At 50.3% G+C, this 13,035-nt stretch overlaps 1 long non-coding RNA gene across 9 annotated transcripts in view; it reads left to right on the top strand.

The window, feature by feature from the left end:
- LOC109261445 (uncharacterized) overlaps nucleotides 1–13,035 on the top strand; it is a 31,190-nt gene that overhangs the window by 2,129 nt on the left and 16,026 nt on the right. For 5 of the 9 annotated variants that reach the window (XR_008421506.1, XR_008421508.1, XR_002077379.2 and 2 more), the window contains exon 2: nucleotides 6,249–6,409. This is a non-coding gene — a long non-coding RNA (uncharacterized LOC109261445). Of the gene's footprint in view, nucleotides 1–1,161; nucleotides 4,025–6,248; nucleotides 6,410–13,035 lie in introns of those variants that run through there. The other 4 variants (XR_008421511.1, XR_008421510.1, XR_008421512.1 and 1 more) reach the window with 4 other exon arrangements.

Here is a 13,035-nt window from a genome sequence, read left to right as displayed (position 1 = left end):
CATGACCTGAGCTGAAATCAAGAGTTGGATGCTCAACTGACTGAGCCACCCAGGTGCTCCTTAAATAAGAATTACTTAGGAGACAGGCTATGCTAGGACACTCAGACCCTCCTCTTTCTCCCTGGAGGCAGGAATTAAATCTGGTATGCGAAAGGTATCATCGTACTGATGAGACGAAAACTTTCTAAAGGGCTAATATACAAAGGAAACCATTTTAGATTTCTTTCTAGGTCAGCATAACTGTACATAAACTTGTTCAAACCCCAACCCTGATTCCACCACACATGGCCTGTACATCTACTTTGCGAACGTGGCCTAAAGCCTAAAGGAAAACCTTCTTGTCCTTGCGATATGGATCAACACTTCCTACTCCCTGCATTCCATTACGATAAAACTTGTGATTCCTATCTATGTGTTCATCTTTAATCTGTTGACCTTGTATAAGATGTAAAAAGTGTCTAAACCTGTAAAAACTGTTCATTCTCTGGAACTCTTTCTTCCCTGTGAAGAGTGTGTTTCCCGGGTAGCTGTCCTAACTTGGGCTGGAATAAAACTCTTTCTTCTAGAGATTCTAATCGGTGTGTTCACTTTGCATCCACATTTCTTGTAGTCAGCAGGGTACGGCGCTTGATTCCAACCCAGGCCTTTTGTGCCCTTCTAACTTCTCTGCACCTCATGGGCTTATCAAGTGAGTTCTCATGATATCCCAACCTCCTCAATTTAGATTGAGGGTCCTGACTCGTATTCCAGTTGTTGAAGGTGGCCGGTAGTGTTCTTTAGGTAGGAATAACCTAGAGAGATTGGAGTTGATGGGTTGGTTGTTTTACTTTGGCATTATACTAATTGATGATATAAGGCTTAAGGAAGTTTTCTGGCTAGAAATATGAGTGACTGAATCATTCAGCTCAGAAGAGAAGGGACATTTGCTCCTTCTGGTCAAATGACACTTTGAGGAGCCCAGCAAAGAGAGACACCTGGGAGACCTTGACTGCTGAAGAAGCCCCGGACCCCACAGAGGCAGCCAGTCCCCAAAAGGACTGACAGTATCAGATGAAGCCTCAGAAAGCCATTCAGAGTGCCCGCCCGTCACCCTGCAGGCTGTGCAGGTGAACAGGTTAGGCCAGACCTTCATAGGCCTGGAACATCCCTGGCAGCGAACCTATCGCGTGTCCTGTCTAAAGGGTGAGTGACTGTGGCCAGTTGAAGGTTGCCGCCTCAGAAAGATTTTCAGTGTGTGGGCTCCCTCTACCTGGGGATTGGACAGATAGACGTGGACTGTTAGTGTTGTGGAGGTTTTTCAGTATCGGCCCCCAAATCTCCCGAATTCATATTTCTGTGTTAGAAAAATGCACGCATTTCATTCCAGAATGTATTGCTAAAAATGCGTGGACTGCCTTTTCTGTGCAGGACTATGTGGCTGCAAGGTATTCTTCACTATGACACCTGGGAGACTTGATTCTTGGTAAGCCAGTGACCCCATTAGTAGCCACTGAGTTGAAGTACGGACTGCCTCCGAAGAAGCACTCTGGGGTAGGAGGGCTCTCTGCCCTGGTGGCTATTGGGGTGGTTCCAGAGCGAATCATGGCTCCAGTGGCCTGGAGGGTCTTAACTGGCCCCACTGCCCTCAAGCGGTCGAAGAAGGGCTGTACCGTGCATCCACGAGCACAAAACCCAGCAAAGCCGGCAATGTGAGCCAGCTGTTGAAGTTGGCCCATTAGGAGGAGAAAGCTGCCTCATTTTAATCACTCATCAGAACCACTGAGCATATTTTCCCTGAGGGCACAGGTGGAGGAATCTAGGCAGCTCTGTTCAGGTTGGGGGGTGTGGGATGTTCTCAGGGACCCTACAAACAGACCCCTGGGAGCCACGGGTGTTAGAGGATCCTGGGGCCCAATCAGGCATCCAGTCCGAAAGGGCTCTGTGTATGGCCGGTTTCAAGCTGCCACCTTTGAAAGCATTTCAGGGAGTAACCAGTCTGGACCATGGTGGTACGTAGGTGTGGGGCACCAAACTGAGCCCAACAGCCCATGAGGTTACCAGCAGACAAAAGCAAGGTGGTAGTGAGGGGCTTGACTGTGCACCCTCAGGCTGAGCCTGATCGTCGGGGCCCCACGATGAGAGATGTCTGACAGGGCATGAATAGGAGGCCCAGGCCTGAGGGACTGTGTGGAGCCGAAAAGACGAATAGGAGGGAGGGAGAGTCTGGGCCCTGGAGCAGGCTGTGGATTGACCCCTCTGACCTCAAGACAGACCCCAGGGAGCACTGGTTGTGTGAGAAGCCTTGGGACCCACGAAGCCCCCAGTTCCAAAAGGGTCTGTCTGTGCCAGCCTGAAGCTGCTGCCTTTGGAAGAATTTCAAGGAGTAACCCCTCTCCACCCTCGGATGGTGCAGTTTGGGACACAGGCCCAAGCCCAACATTCCCGGAGGGGCTCAGCTGAAAGAGTTGGTAGGGCAGGTAAATGAGGAGGGCTGGCTATACACGCAGAGGCCGCTCAGGCCTGAGGGGAAGCCTGGACCTGAGTTGGGAGACCACAGACCCAGCCCCAGAGCAGGCTTCTAGGGGGCCAGTCTGATCCCAACAGCCCAGCATGGCCCTGACCAGCAGGGTGGCCTTGGAGGCCAGTGACGGGGGCGGAGCACACATGGCCGCTACATGGCTGCCACAGGACCCACGTGGCCTGGACCTTAAAGAAACAGCCATAAGCAGAGCCTAGGCCTGGGACCAAGCTCTCAGTGGCTCGTGGCATCTGCGGAATCCAAGCCACATCCTAGACAATTGCATGTGTCGCCCCTGAAGCAGAGCTGGAGGAATCTGGGCTGACTTGACAGGGAAGAGGCCAGGTCACAGGTGCCCCTGATCCCAGTCTCACTGGAAGCCTTAGCTGACATGGACGTACGTATCTCCTCCCCTGGAGGCCAAGCTATAAGCAATTGCACTGCCTTATCAATACACCAGCTGGCTGGGGTATGCTTCCACAGAAGACCCTTGGGGACCTCGATTGCTGGTGAAGCTGGGGACTCCATCTGGCAGGCAGACAGGCTACATGGGGACTGACTGCCACCTCTGGAAACTTCTGAGGGTTGGCTCAGTATTGTGACCTCAGGGTTGGGATCCTGCCGCCCAGGAGGCTATGTGGGTGCTTTGGGTGTGGGCAGAGCTCCACAGGCAGAGATCCGGCTTCCTCAAAACAGGTGAAAGCGTGGCTAGTGTGCGTGATGAGACGTGCAGGTGCAGGCAGCCAGGGACCGGCAGAGGCAAGCGTGTGGAGAGATTGGGTGTTGTGGGTAGACCTTTGGCTGTCCAAGTCCTCTGCCTGATTCCCAGCTTTGTGCTCCATAGGTGAGCATACCTTTCCTCCCAAAGGTAAAGCCAGTGGAGCGTGGACTGCCTTGGCCAGACAGGGCCGGTCTGTCTGGGCCTGGGAACCCGGATTCCTGGTAAGCCCAGAGCCCCATCAGGGAGGCGGCCAGTTGCGTGGGTACTGACTGTTGGCTCATAAACATTTTGTAGGGGGGTATCTTCTGCCCTGGAGGGTGTTCAGGTGGTTTGAGAGCCACTTGAGGCCCCAGAGGCCTCAGGCAGGCCTGTCTGGGGTTGTCTGGGGGACCCACCAAACACAGACCCCTGGAAGCCCTGGGGCCAGCCAAGTGTGCAGTGCAAGAGGAGTCTGTCTGGCCAGTTTCAAGCTGCCACATCAGAAAGAATTTGGGAGAGGAAGCTCTCTGGACCCTGGGATGTACAGGTCTAGGCAAACTGACCAAGCCCAATAGGCCAAGGGGAAATTAGCAGACTTCTGGGTGTCCTTCACAGGTGGGCCTACCGGGCCTCACTATCCTGCCCAGGGGGGATTTGAAGAGACCGGGCAGGTAAGGACCTTTTTTAGGGGCAGGTTTGAGCAGGAGAACATGTTTCTTTTCTGAGAAACGATATCTGTTATTTCAGAGTGAAGTAAATTTTGCCCCCAGAGGTCCACCCTAGGACCCCAGGATGTGACCTCATTCAGGAGTAGGACCTTTGCAGATGTAAGTAGGTAATAGGAGTCATTAGAGTGGCCCTAATCCTGCATGACTTATGTCCTTGTAGGAAGAGGAAAAGCCATTTAAAGACAGTGATGGAAGGGACACAGCCAAAGAATACCTGGAGTCCCCAGAAGCTGGAAGAATCCAGAAGGACCCTCTTCTGGAGCCTCAGCACTTTCACAGCTGGGAGTTGTGGGTGGGCCTCAGTGGAGGGCAGCGCTGTGGTCCCTGACAGTTCCATGTCCATGTACAGCGGCCGTGGAGCAGCTCCCACAGCCTGCTCACCAGCCAACTGGTTTCCTGGGAAACTAGGGTGCTGCATATCTACACTTGGCTCGGCCATCACAGCCTTCCTCCCAGGGCTCCGGTCTGCACAGGACTTGGGGCCAAGCGGATCTGGGCCTTCAGTCTCCACACAGGGGCCTCCAGGGGCCCAGTAATAGTGCCAAGTGTTTCTGCCAGGATGATGGAAAGTACACTTCCATCCGTGTGGAATGGGAGCTGGGAGTTCTCCTTACTTACTAAATTGAAATCAGAGAGGGTGCATAGTATTCAGCTATAAATAGGAGTAGGGTGGACACATGTGCTCAGTGAGAGAAACCAGACCTAAAAGGCCACGAAACGTCCAGGACAGGCAGGTCCACAGATGGAAAGCACCCTAGTGGTCCCTGGGGGCTGGGGAATGAGAGGTGGCCACCTAAGGGTAGGATAATGGGGATTTGGACTGTGGCGATGGTTGTACCACTCTGTGACTCTACAAAACAACACTGAGGTTTACAGTTTATTTTTAATATTTTATTATTTTTTTAAGATTTTTTTTTAAGTAATCTGTACACCCAGCACGGGGCTCGAACTCACAACCTGAGATCAAGGGTTGCACGCCCTACCAACTGAGCCAGCCAGGTGCCCCTGAGGTTTATATTTTAAGTGAGTTGGTTGTATGGTATGTGAATTATATCTCAATAAAGTTGTTGTCAGGCAGCAACAGCTAGGGGATTCCAGCTGCACGTCCAGAATCTGTCACAGGAGTTGAGAATGTGGCAGAACCTGCCCGGACCGCTGAAGGTCCTTACAAAATCCCTGCAACATGAAACACGTGGGGCCACAGCGTGTTTAGACCTCAGCCAGCAAGGCTGGATTCTGTGGACTTGCTGTCCTCCCTTACAGACAAGGCATCGCCCCCCAGGAGAAGGTGAGGGGCTTGAACAGCCCTTCTTTCTTGGGTACATTTCTTCTTTCCCTCCCAGGGATGGTGGCAGCCGAACTTAGAGCAGCCAAGGCAAAAGTGTGATGCACAAAACAACCGAGAAGTTTGACCAGGTGTGGTGGGCTCCACGGAGTCCAGGAGCCCAGGGCCTGAGGTCACAGGAGCTTCCTTCTCAGCATCATTGCCCTGTACCCCCAAGTATGGGGCATTTGCTGACATACTTGAGGGTTGAAGCAGCCAAGGCATTATGATTTCACTGGTAGAAGCCATCCTACTTCTGGCACTTTGTTTAGGAAGACCACTTTTTAAAAAACAAATAACCTTATATGTTAGAAATTATGTTGTATATGTGGGAAATATAATCATAAAATTGTAATTATGGAGCCGTCATCCAGATCAAGAAATAGAGCATAGATGGTAAGTGCCCAGAGGTGCACGGCCCTCTTAAGCTCCTCCCTGCCATGAGATAACTATTGCCCTGAACTTGGTGGTGACAGTATTGTGGTGCTTGTGGCACGCCCCACATATGCACCCATAAATAAGAAACCCAGCTCTGCCTGGTTTCACCTGTGTGTGTGGGAGGTACTAGTGCGGTCTGATTTATCCTTGCCATTGGCTCAGTATTGTGTCTGTGACATTCTTCTACGTAGATACAATCTTTAAAATAACTTTTGTGGGGTACCTGGGTGGCTCAGTCGATTGAGCATCTGACTTCGGCTCAGGTCACGATCTCATGGTCTGTGAGTTTGAGCCCCGCGTTGTGCTCTGTGCCGACAGCTCGGATCCTGGAGCCTCTTTCGGATTCTGTGTCTCCCTCTCTCTCTCTGACCCTCCCCCATTCATGCTCTGTCTCTCTCTGTCTCAAAAATAAATAAATAAACGTTAAATAAAATAAAATAAAATAACTTTTTTGAATTTTAATGTGAAGTTAAAATTTATTTTATTGCTGTGGAATATTCCATCACAGGCATGTGCTTAATTCATGTCTCTGTTCTGCTTCTGGTTTGTTTTTTTTTACAGAGTGAGTGTGCATGAACTGGGAGAGAGACAGAGGGAAAGAGAATCCCAAGCAGGCTGCACACTCAGCACGGAGCCTGACACGGGGCTTGATGCCACCACCCTGGGATCATGACCTGAGCCGAAATTGAGAGTCAGATGCCCAATGGACTGAGCCCCCCCAGGTACCCCTCCATTGTGTTTCTGATGGCATTCAGATTGGTTCCAGATTTTGTCTCTGTACTGAGAATGTCCGTGTTTGTGTATCCTAGTGTGTGTGTTCTTGTGTTTGTGTATAACTGAAGGTCAGAGTATGTGCATGTTTTACTTTACTATGTAATGCCGAATTGTTTTCTTTTTTTCTTTTTTAAATTTACGTTTTAGGTAACAATATTGGTTTCAGGAGTAGAATTCAGTGATTCATCACTTACATGTGACACCCAGTGCTCATCACAAGTGTCCTCCTTTTTTTTTTTAATTTTTTTAACGTTTATTCATCTTTGAGAGACAACAGAGAGACAGGGTGTGAATGGGGGAGGGGCAGAGAGAGAGGGAGACACAGAGGCTGAAGCAGGCTCCATGTTCTGAGCTGTCAGCACAGAGCCTGACTCCAGGCTCGAACTTACGAACATGAGATCATGACCCAAGCTGAAGTCAGCCACCTAACCGACTGAGCCACCCAGGTGCCCCACAAGTGTCTTCCTTAATGCCCATAACCCATCTCACCCATCTTCCTCCATCAACCTTCAGTTTGTTCTCTGTCGTTAAAGAGTCTCTTGTGGTTTGTTTCCCTCTGTTCTCTCCCCCACATATGTTCATCTGTTTTATTAAATTCCACATATGAGTAAAATCATGTGGTACTTGTCTTTCTCTGATTGACTTACTTCAGTTAGCATCATACACTTTAGTTCCATTCACATTGTTGCAGATGGCAAGATTTTGTTCTTTTTGATCACCGAGTAGCATTCCATTGTATATATATACCACATCTTCTTCATCCATTCATCAGTCAATAGACATTTGGGCTCTTTCCATCTCTTGGTCATTGTTAAGAATACTGGTATAAACATCAGGGTGCATGTATCCCTTTGAGTCTGTAATTTTGTATCCTTTGGGTAAAATACCTGATTGTGCAATTGCCTGATCATAGGGTAGTTCTATTTTTTTTTAATGTGGTAAAATAAACATAACAAAGAATGTACCATTTTAGGGGAGCGTCAGTGGCTCAGTTGGTTAAGCGTCCGACTTCGGCTCAGGTCATGATCTCATGGTTCGTGAGTTCGAGCCCTGTGTTGGGCTCTGTGCTGGCAGCTCTCACTCTGTTTCTCTCTCACAAATAAATAGACATTAAACATTTTTTTAAAAAGAATGTGTCATTTTAATCATTTTTAAGTGGACTATTCAGTGGCATGAAACACATTCACATTCTTATGCAACTGTCCCCACCATCATCTCCAGAACTTTTTTCCGGTTTTGTAAAACTGAAACTCTGTCTCTATTAAATAGTCCTCTCATCTCCAGCCACTGGCATCCACCATCTTGTCTCTATGGACCTGTCTACTCGAGGGACCTCCTATGAGTGGAATCATACAGTATTTGTTCGTTTTGGGGCTGCCTTCTTTCATTCAGCATCATGTCCTCAAGTCTCATCCATGTTGTAGCAGGTGTCAGAATATCCTTCCTTCTCAACACTGAGTATTCTTGCATTGTCTGGATGGACCACAGTTAGCTGATCCACTCATCTATTGATGGGCAGATGTATTATCTACATTAATTTCTCATATCTTAAAATATTTGAATATCTTCAGAAAGTCCTGTGAATCAGGTCTTTTACCATTAACTTTTGTCTATAACTTTTTATTTTTTAATTAAAAAAATTTTTTTTAATTTTTTTTTTTTTTTTGAGAGAGAGGGAGACACAGGATCTAAAGCAGGCTCTAGGCTCTGAGCTATCAGCACAGAGCCCAATGTGGGACTCAGACCCACGAACCATTAGATCATGACCTGAGCCGAAGTCAGATGCTTAACTGACTGAGCCACCCAGGTGCCCCTTAACTTTTTATTTTGAAAACCATCAAACAGGAAAAGGTAGAATTCAAAAACTTCACCTGCATTCAGCAATCAATGCTTTGCCGCATTCACTTTATTCTCTGCATGCGTGTGCATGCGTGTTTACCGGAACCACTTGCAAGGTGGCTGCAAACTGCAGTGGGCCCTCATGCGTCACTGGGATTGCTCCTGTGTGACCGTGCTACAGTCATTGCTCTCCGGAACTTGAAGTGGCTGGAAGACAACATCCCAGTGAAGAATCTGTGTGGATTGCCATGCGTGTCTCAGGAATGCCCTTCACACTTTCTTTTTGTCCCATTCAGAGTCCAACTAAGGACCATGTTACATTTAGCTGTCCTGTGCATGGGTTCACTTTAAGCCACAAGCTTGGTGGGTTGGAGAGCCCAGGCTTGTCATATGGAAGACACCCCTGCTGTGCTTCTGGTCTCCATGTCCCTGAACTTAGTTCCTTCCTTGGGGTCACTCAGCATGACACTACTCGGACTGGCCCTCTTTCTACAGACAGTCCTCATCACCAGGTTGGGGTCCTGCTCACCCTCTCCCGACTTTAGAATCAGCAGTGGGGGCTTTGCCAGCCCTCCAGCCCATCTCCCTCATGGGAGACCCTGTACTTTCAAAGAGCATGAACCTGGACATGTCTGTTTGGAAGTCTCCTGGAGTGCAGGGCCCACAGCAGGCAAGGTGACACGCATGGCCATGGCAGTAGCCTTGCGGAGGTGTGGCAAGTTCAAACATTTCCAGGTTCTCTGCTCAGAGCGGCTTCTGTGTCATGACCTCTTCACGTCCTTGCCTTCAAAGACGACACAGTGCGTGTCCTGAGTGTCAGCCGTGTATACACAGTGGCCAAACGCCACAGAAGTAGTCTATCAGTGCTCTGTCCCAAGGGCACTGATGTGAAGGTGGACATGGGCCCCTGCCACAGAGGCAGGGTGTGCATGCTTTTGGCTGCCCCAAGCAGTCATAGGCCCTGGCCCCCAGGGTGGATGGACACCAGCACCTGGTGCCCCGTGCTGGGCCAGCCTGGGCCGGTCCCTGCTGAGTGCCCAGTACATGCAGCAGGTGGGAACACTTCACATCACAGCCACCTCTCTGTGCAGGAGCCCGGTCTGTGCTACTGCAAGTTTCTGGCGTCCCCCTGGATCCTGACCATCAGGTGGCCAGAGACATTGGTAATACTTTGAAATGTTTAAAAATGGGATGGTTCTGTGTATTTTCCTGGTGAGGGTGTGTGTGGGTTGAACCTCAGTGTAGTTTATATCCTCCTTCCCAGCTCACGGTGAGCTCCCTGATCATCTAAGAGGAACCATGTGCTCCTTGAGAGAGCAGTGCTAGGCTCGCTTACCTGACCACGTTCTGCAGACATGGTACATGGAGAGCCCACCGTGTCCTGTCTACACTGGGACATTTAGTTCTGACTATGTTCTGTCTTCACAAGACTTGTAGACCTGATTGTGTTCTCTCTATTCAGTATATTTAGACCTGGCCATGCTCTGTCTACACTGAATATATGTAGACCTGCCCAGCGCTGTCTACACTGGGACATTTAGACGTGTGTGTTCTGTCTACAATGTGTCATGTAGGCCAGTGTTCGGTCTACACTGGGCATTTAGTCCTGATTGTGTTCTCTATGTTGTCTATCCTGGTACCTTTACATTTGACCATGTCCTCTGTGCATTAGCCTCTAAACGTCGTTTTGATGATCACAGTTGAAATGACCACAAAGGGTTTCTATAGCTCTTTAAATCCTGCGTGGACATGAGTTAGAACAGAGACTGTTCTAGAGCCCTGGGAAGCTGGCTCCAGCACAACAGCTGCACGTGTCACGGAAGTTGGTGACTCTGTAGGTGACCCTCATATCATTAATTCCCTAACATCTCACAAGTCCAAATCATCTTAACAGTGAAGGCGTACAGAGGTTTTCCTCACAAAGTGCACTGAAAGTTTGGAGATTGAGAACAGGCCTTGGAATTGGTTAGACACATGGTTTAACCTCAGTATGGGGAGTTGCACAACCATGGCCTATGTTCAGATTTTAGTGCTTTGAGGTCTGGGGTGCACAACTGAGACTGCCTTGTTTGGGTAGCCTTGCTAAGACCCCAAGTGTGGTCATGGGTCCTGGCGAGGGTGTGAGGTGCACGGGGGTCTTGGCACATGGTGGGGGCTGGGAGGACAGTGAGGTGTGGGGGCCTGGTGCATGGGGGATGGATGCAGGGCATAGGGGTCTCTGTGCACAAGGCAGAGGTGTCCCAAATGCAGCACTGCAAAGATGGGAACTTGCAGGGGTATAGAGGGCTGCACATGGGGATAACAGCATGGGGTATTAGCAGAGCACATGGGGCACAATGTCAGGTGGGCACCTGCTCCACAGACATCCCCTGGGCACCCTGGGTCTGCAAGCTGCCCTGGACCCACCTTCTGGGTTAGCACCTCCAGCTTTGAACTCCCTATGGGGTTCACCTTCCTTTGGGGTCTCCTGCAGACTTTGTGACCACAGGTGCAGTGTCTGGGACATCTGGGGGTCTCCCTGTGTCGGTATGGATGATGGTCCCAGATGCAGGGTGAATGTGGACGTGTGATCACCCCAGCTCAGGGTCTGGGGAACTTGGGTCCCCCTCTGTCAATAAGGATGAATGATCCTACGTGCAGGGTCTGGGAGATATGGGGTCACTCTGGTAAGTGTGGACGTGTGACCTCCCCAGCTCAGGGTCAGGGAGATTTGGGGGTCCTCCTGTGTCAGGATGGTTTAGTGACCACAGGTGCAGTGTCTGAGACATTTGTGAGTCCCTGTGTGACACTATGGATGAGTGTCCCCAGTTGTGGTGTCTGGGAGAGGTTGGGTCACCCTAGTAAGTGTGGACCTGTGACCACCTCAGCTCATGATCTGGGAGATTTGGGAGCCCTCCTGTGTCAGTATGGGTGAGTGAAGTCAGGTGCAGCATCAGGGAGACTTGGGGGGGTCTCCCTTGTCATTATGGGTGAGTGAGCCCAATTGAAGCATCTGGGAAATTGGGGGTCCCTCTGTGTCAGTTTAGATGAGTGACCCCAGGTGCACGTTCTGGGACAAGTGGGGCCACCCTGGTGCCTGTGGATGTGTAACCACTCCAGCTCAGGTTTACTGAGGTTTGGGGGTCCACTGTTCTAGCATGAATTAGTGACCACAGGTGAGGCACTTGGTACAGTAGAGGTCACCATGGTGTGTGTAACTGTGACCACCCTACCTAGGGGTCTGGAAGATTTGGGGGTCTCCCTGTGTCAGTATGGATGAGTGACCCTAGGTGCAGCATCTGGTAGAGGTGGGGTCACCCTGGTGAATATGAACGTGTGTCCACCTGAGTTCATGGTGTGCAAATTCGGGAGGCCCACTTTATCAGCATGTTTGAGTGACACCAGGTGCAGAGTCTGGGAGAGGTGGGATCACCCTGGTGAGTGTGAAGGGGTGACCACCCATTCTCAGGGCCTGGCAGTTTTGGGGGTCCCCCTGTGTAAGTACTAATGAGTGACCCCAGGTGGAGTGTCTGGGAGATACGCAGGCCCCTCTGTTTCAGTATGGATGAATGACAGGAGTTACAGGGTCTAGGAAAGATGGGGGTCACCCTGGTGAGTGTGGACATGTGACATCCCAGATCAGGGTCTGGAAGATTAAGGCTCCCTGTTTGTTATTATGGTTGAGTGACCCTAGATGTAGGTCTGGGAGGTTTGGGGGTCCCCCCATTTCAGTATGGATGTGATCCTTGGTGCAGATTCTGGGAGAGGTGGGGTCACCTTGGTTAAGTGTGGACGTTTTACCACTCTAGCACAGGTTTTGGGAGTTTTGGGGATCCCCTGTGTAAGTATAAATGATTGGTTGCAGTTGCAGTGTCCTGGAGATGTAGGGTCACCCTGGTGAGTTTAGATGTGTGACCACCCCAGCTCAGAGTTGGGAGATTTGGTGGTCCCCCTGTGTCAGTATGAATGAGTTATCCCAGGTGCAAGGTCTGTGAGAGGTGGGGCACTCTGGTGAGTGTCACTGTGTGACCACCCCAACTCAAGTTCTGTGATATTTTAGGGTCTCCTCTTTCAGTATGAATGAGTGACCCCAGGTGCGGTGTCTGGGAAAGATGAGGTCACCGTGGTGAGTGTAGATGTGTGAGCACCCCAAATCAGGATCTTGGAGACTGGGGGGTCCCCCGGGTCAGTACAAATGTGTTACACCAGGTGCAGGATCTGGGAGACGTTGGGTTACCCTGGTGAGTGCGGACATGTGATCACATCTACTCAGGGCCTGTGAGATTTGGGGGTCCTTTTGTGTCAGTATGGATAAGTGACTCCAGCTAAAGTGTCTGGGAGATTTGGGGGTCCCATGTGTAAAGTTGAATAATTTACTCCAGGTACAGGGAATGGGAGAGTTTGGGTCACCCTGGTGAGTGCGGATGTGTGACCACCCCAGCTCAGGGTCTGGCAGATTTGGGGGTCCCCCTTTGTCAGAAAGAGTGAGTGACCCCAGGTGCAAGGTCTGTGATACTTGTGGATCTCCCTGTGTCGGTATGGATGAATGACCCCCGTGGCAGAATGGTGGGTTCACCCTTGTGTGTAGACATGTGACTACCCCATCTCAGTGTCTGGGAAATTTGGGAGTCCTTCTGTGCTAGGCTGGATGAGTGACCCCAGATGCCGTGTCTGGGATAATATGTGGCTCCCTTTGTGTCACTATGGATAAGTGACCCAAGGGGCACAGTCTCAGAGATTTGGGGGTCTCCTGTGT

Source organism: Panthera pardus, unplaced genomic scaffold (genome assembly GCF_024362965.1).
Source record: "Panthera pardus isolate Hobbes unplaced genomic scaffold, ASM2436296v1 HiC_scaffold_13, whole genome shotgun sequence".
NCBI lineage: Eukaryota > Metazoa > Chordata > Mammalia > Carnivora > Felidae > Panthera > Panthera pardus.
Note: the sequence above shows the minus strand (reverse complement) of the source record. Positions and strands in the feature narration are given on the sequence as shown.